The following is a 6793-nucleotide window of genomic DNA, read 5'->3' as shown; positions in this document are numbered from 1 at the left end:
CTAAAATATGCCCCTCAGCCTACAATTCTCTTGTATGTACCTGTTACACCCAGCCTGACCCTTTGTGCAGTGGAATGTAAGAACGGTCCCTCGGGTCATTTGGATGTGAGCAGCAGGGAGCATCAAAATGGACTGCTCTTACAAAAGCTGGCTCATTAAAGAACTCAAGCTCTCCTGCCTTTCTCCTGCTTCCCTGCTGCTAGATGGTGGAAGAATGGGATCCAGGGCTGCTGTGAAGTGCTGTAGCTATGATGTGCGTATGAGGCTATGGGAGAAAGCAGACGGGGGAATGAGCTCCTGTGAGTGCGATGCTACTAATTTTCTTTACACAGACAAGATTCAGGCTTCACATGCTTTATTGCTAAGGCTCGACAGGATCTTTAATTAACGGAACTCTATTTGCATTTTTGATGGTTATTGTTACATGGTTCTACGTACACTACCAGTCAAGTTTGAACACACCTTGTCATTCAGTTTACTGAAAAAGTGTCCAAACCTTTGGACAAAGAGATCTTGATCAAGAAATTATGTCTCCAGTCATCCTAATAATGGCCATATTCTAAGTGTTGACCATTGCATACATTTCAGGAGACACAGAACCATGTGTACATGGAGGAGAATGAGAAAAGGCACAGAATAAAGTGCGGCACACGGAGCACGAAAGCAGGTCTGGAAAAATAATGGCGGCGAATTTTCTAGAAGTGGAGCCGCTTTGCTAATCACTATTTCACTCTACACTCCTGGCATCCAGCCGCCCAGAGATTATTTATTTAGCTTGGGTGAGTCGTTCTCCTCTCTGCCAGGACCTTGTGAGCAATCCACACTTTGACTTGCATCCTCACCTAAGGTAATATATATGGAGGTGAGGACGCAGGCCTCACCGTCTTATATATTACAGAAAATAACAGCATCTTCTGCTTTTAGACGGACGCTTGAAGACATTGCACATCTGCCAAGAGACAGGAATGGATTCAGTTTGACTTGTTGGGATCAGTAATCTCTTATTTCTCATCATTAACGATGAAAATACAGAATGGTGAGTAATTGATTTGCTCAATAAGACAAATTATATATTTCTTCATTTTACTTTTAAACTGGGTCAGTCATACAAAACAGCCAGTAAAGTAAAATAGATTTTCTGTAATGCTCTATTTAGGTGCCAAAGCACTGTCGACACAGCAGTCAGCACCTCCAAAAACCCAAAAATCCAAATTTTGTTGAGTTTTGTATCTAGATAAAGCTTGCAAAGAATTTGATTTAGAATGAAAAACACACATTTATTTTGTTTTGTAATTTATGAAACACAAGCTTGTTATCCATTCATTTTTTTAGGGATCAAATGTCACTTGAGCGCAATAAACAGCATTATGAGTTCTTACAGTGACATAGTCTAATAAAAGTGAGTGACAACATCATGTGCTCTTTCACTCTTTCACACTTCTTTTCATCCTTCCTTTATCGCGTACAGCCTTCGCGGCACAATTGCATTACAAATCAAAGTATTTGTCACATTTTAATATGTAATTGAATAACTTCAATGGCAGACTGACTGAAGATAATCATGTGTTCACAGGCCTGCATGTCTTGAGAGACGATTTGGTTTAGTCCCAATCACGGGTTAATTGTTAGTTTGAAGCTCTGGAGACATTTAGAAGATCTGATATTTTGTAACTGCACGATTAAACAACGTTCTATCGTACTGTTGACTAAATGGCACAGCATAAATGGAGCTGTTAAAATGTGAGGATGTGTGTCTGTGGCAGTCTTGGAGGAGGAGCTGAGAAACATGGAGCTTTAATTTTTCATACTCGCCCGAGGCTGGAATGGATGCAGGCAGCCTGTCAGAGTTTCAGCAAGAGGAAGAGAGATTAGGCCGGCGGCTACAAGCTGATACTCGGCAGATAATCAAGGGGGCGCGCGCACGCGCACACCAAAACGTGATGATCCTGAAACCATGACAAAGCTCCTGCAGCCTTTGCCACCAACCTTTCAACCAGACAAGAGAGCAAAGCACATTCATCTTCCGCCTCGCAGTCTGTAGCCAACGAACCCTGAAACAGCCAGTTGTGTTTTGTAGTTCATGAATTAAACCCGCACTCATTTAAATGTTGAGCACTTCTCAAAAGCAAATACCCGCTGATGGAACACACTTGAGAAACGTCATCGGGCAAATGCAACTGTTAACGTGCTGCAGATTTCCTCGCTATTAGTGTCACAGAAATTAAAAGCCACGCAGAGAAAGTGAAAGGCGACAACAAATCAAGACAGGAGCTCAAAGTGGAGCCCTCCTCATAGTTAAGCTGTCATTTCAGAGGCAGCTCCAGTTCTATACTCCGCTGCCTGTGCTGTGGGATGAGACGTCTCAGAGTGAGTGGGGGATTGTGGTTACTATATCCGCATCGATTGCAGTGCGGATAGCGTCAGGAGCTCCACGTCTGATTCTGTTTCATTCCCTCCCTCGCTCTTGTCTCTTTCTCCGTGTCTCCCTGCTCCCCGCTCTGTCTGTAAAGCTACCGCCTGCCTCTGGTTGTGTGAGATAAGATGTCGGCCTTCACAGGTAGACTGATATCAAAACCCCCAGACAGCGCTGGTCCTCATAAACGGAGGAAGGGTGACAGGTCGTGACATGTTACCTGAATGTCTCTTCTTTCTTTAGATCGTTTCCTTTTGACATCGGTCTTCTTGACGCGAGAGCAGACAGTCAAACAAAGAAGCCGTGGAAAGCCAGGTGAATAAAATGTCACACTGGATGTAAGTGTGCTCAGGAGATGTAAAGTCTCCCGGTTCTGACATTCTGAGTAATTCACTGTGGAAGTTGGATTTAATTGCAGCCACTCTACAAGTGAACCTGGCTCTAATACTGTGTCATGCAGATCTATTACATCCATCAGGGCGGTAGAGGAGCAACGTGAGGTTATGTTGGCGATAATGCTCTGCCAGGTGAAAACACCACCAACTCAGCATAGAACATTAAATTAAATTCATCACTCCCATCTTTTATGTTACCCCGCTCCTCCCTTCCCCATCATTTAACATTCCCTATCCCCTCCAGCTCCTGAAATTGTAATGTTACCATGTAAGTGTTGTTTACATCCCCCCTGTAGGTCCGAGGTTTCATTTGTGAGGTTCAGCTCTGCACTGCTGTGTTGTTTTGGTTTTTCTCACTGTGGGATGCAGGGTAATATGGAGGTTATTGATATTTCTGCCCGTGCTTGTGCTTAGCCCTGAGCTTACACTGAGCGTATTATAAACCATGAAGTCCAACCTCTGTAAATAAAAGTGTGTCTTTTATTGGCACGGTGAGGCACAGTTCGCTCTTTATTGATGTGAAGACCAACTTAACAGAAGCCGATAATGGTAAAAAGCACACAACATACCCACACATTTGGTTATTGGAATAATATCTCAAAATATGAATTGATTTATTGGTCACTTCTTGATATGGCAAACATGTTAGCCCAGCCGCCAGGTACAGAGCCAAACTGGTGCCTAACTGCTCAATGTTAGTCCTATTTTAAGTCATTTCAGCTGTCTTAACTAGACTACCTGATGCTAAGCTCTCACAAGCTAGTCATTAAATTTGTCTGGCGTATGGTCAGAAATGTTGCTAAAATCGCGCTGAACGAGTATTTTCACACAAACCGTATTAATATATTTAACATGATTTGGGTTATCATAATTTAATTTCCAAATAATTTGTATTTAGGGATCACCGGATAAACGTACAACCCATGATGATGTTATTTCACCAGCTGCATAATGTTTTATTCATCAGCTGCATCGATAAATTATGCAATGGTATTTCTTTGCACAGATGAAAAAAAAAAAAAATCCAATTTTCTTCTCTCTGCCCAGATTAAATAAATCACTGTACAATTGAATATAACTGGGTTTGGGACAAGACTCCTCATCAGTGTGGGGGGAAAATGTCCTGTAATATCAATCGTGTATTGTTTTCCCAGAGGCTGGAAAAACAACGCACCGCTGCAGCCCTAAAGAAGTGCCTGGCTCGCACAGACAGAGACTGAGCCAGAGCAGGGGTGCCACCTGCTTTGATAGTCGAAGCATATTCCAGATAGAAATTTAGTTTAATTGGAAAAGAAAAACAACTGTGCGAGCAAAGATTATGCATAATCACAATAATTATTTCCCTCTGTGTATTACTTATTTTGAGGCGAGTCTTCTGTGCTTCCTAATGAATGCATCACCTAGGAGGGAATAAAAAGGACATGCAAATTAGCATTAGAGATGAATCGCATTTGTGATAGAGACAGAGAAAGAGAGGGGATGAAAAAAATCCATCTGATTTGATTTATTATCAAACTCGCTTTGACTTGGAAGGAAATGGCTTTTTCCACAGTGTGTCTGGCAGAGGATTTTCCAGCGTGTTTCAAGTCTGCAGTGTATACATACTTTAGTTCATAAGTTTGAGTTCAAATTAAATAAAAAGTTCATGCTTTTTCAAAACTAAAGAAAAAAAAAGTGAATCTATAAGACATCTGGACCTCGCACAATCATTTTCTGCCTTATCATATGTCACCAGCCACAATGGAAACAAATAACCACTTGAAACTGGAGCCAAAATTGAGTTAATCCCCGTATGACTCAGTGTCAAAATATTTAAATCTACAGTAGAAATGAACATGTTTGCAGACTGGTACAAAAAAAATGCAGTTGCTAATTTTCCGATACGTGATAACTGCACTGGATAGATTAAATTATATTAAACGTATGCTTAATCAAATGCATGGGCACTATGAGTGTCAGATTACGCAGGTTTATAGCTATCTGCCTAAGTGTTCACCTATCAGCTCCACTGAGTCTGAAGTCAGGTGGGGCCAGGAACTCCCAAGATGGTGACGGCCGGTGCCACCCACGCTGACCTTCACAGCCGCTCTTCTGTAACCCTGTGACTGACATCATGGAGGGTTTGTCAGTCTTTATGGACAGTCAACAGGTGTCACCTGCCTAGGTTGCCTATTTTTGGATTAGCCGGGGGTTTGTTTGTTCTTTAAGCTCGATACCCGCCTTTACAGATATTGTGTGTTCCTGTGTTCACAGTGAGTAACTTCGCAGAGGTTTTGCTCATCTTTACGTACAGTCAACTGGTCTTTATTTCTTGAGAATGAAACCAGTGTTACCACCTGACTGAAATAATTTGGTTGTCACTGTAGTGCTGATTAATAGACATTGTGGAAAATGTGTTTTGATATTGAGCTTTAGGTGGAAGCGATAAAACAGCGTTGCACTTTGAGCTGCACCCATTTGTCAGTAGCCTTTGCTCCATGTCACATAATGGGCACATTTGTCAAAAGCACAACAGTAATCAGTTAAGTGATATCACCAAGCGCTTTAGAGTTGATGGTAAGTTTATGGATGAGTTTCATGCCATTTACTGAGACAGGCATTCATGCCCAGCGTGTATCCAGCAATGAGCCTATGTTAATGTCATGTTGCTAGTGGTTTAATTGCGATTTCTAGCGCATCATGCTGAGTGCCCTCAACTTGCCATAATCAAACACCTCAAACGCATTTGTTGCTGATGATTTTGATTTGACACCGTGGGAAACATTACCTCAAACTTAATTTTTTCTAATCAAGCCTCCTGAGCTGGACCTAGTCCTCACCTATTGATAGCACTGCCAACTTCCCCATTTCCTTTCGCGCGCTCATTTAGTCGTCAGCCACCTTCAGTCTGATGTGTGAGCAATTATCAGATTCGGTCGGGCTGTGACGTTTGACGGTGCAGTGTTTAACATTGCATGCTTTTGTGAGAGCCTGATGATGAGACACCCCGACCTTTGTGGAACAATAGGAATATATCACATTAACCTTGCTGAGCTCCGTATGCACAAAGAAAGGCTGACTCACATGGAAACTCAACATTACAGAGAGGGGTCATCTCATGCATCAGGTTTTCTTATGTTAATCATGTTAGAAATGGTGTGTGTGAATACTTTAAGCAAAAAACTTCAGATTTTTATTTTGTTAAAACTCTGTCTATTAGGCTAGGAGGTTGGAAAACAACACACAGCTCAAATATAAACAAGTGCTAAAAATTGAGTGCCGCTCAACATCAGCTCATCAGCTTCGGAAATGTGTCATTTTTCTTTTTACAAATTCATTTCTAATGTGTCTGTGACTACAGGAAGTGGGACAGGCCAAGTGACCTTGGCAGGGTTAGAACGACAAAGAGGTTGCATCACACAACAGCGTGCACAGCAGTTCCTGTGTGTGGGCGCTGATGCTCTTTCCATTTTAAAAGGACATTAGGCTTAATGGTAATGGTATCTCAGAGGTTTCCAAGCCTCTTTCCTGCACTGCCCTATGTACTTGCAGCCAAAGAGCATAGTCCATTAAGAAAGCAAACAATGGATATTTTTCATAGGCCACACAGGGCATAGGGTAAACACATCTATGCCACAAGCAATTAGAGACATATCGTGTGTTTTAGCTGTTTAGCAATGCTCCAGATAATGACATTATTATCAATAGAGATTTTCTAAAAAAAGGTGACAAGGACTAAACGTTTCCAGTAATCAGGACATAAAGTCGCCATCAAGGCCACTTTAAAGCATCAGCTGCTGGAAACAAAGCTTACAGTGAACGCAGACAAATGCTGTGTAAACAATACGTCTATTGTATGTTAACAATATGCCTGAGGAAATGTGTATTTTTCCATGTTGCTCAGATGAGAAGGCATGTTCTTATCTTTTTTTTTTTTTGTATTACTATTGGCAAACAGTCCATGCAACACGAAGCTGTGACTCTCATGGAAACCCAAACTCTTAAC

Source organism: Mugil cephalus, chromosome 13 (genome assembly GCF_022458985.1).
Source record: "Mugil cephalus isolate CIBA_MC_2020 chromosome 13, CIBA_Mcephalus_1.1, whole genome shotgun sequence".
In the NCBI taxonomy this organism is placed as follows: Eukaryota; Metazoa; Chordata; class Actinopteri; order Mugiliformes; family Mugilidae; genus Mugil; species Mugil cephalus.
Note: the sequence above shows the minus strand (reverse complement) of the source record.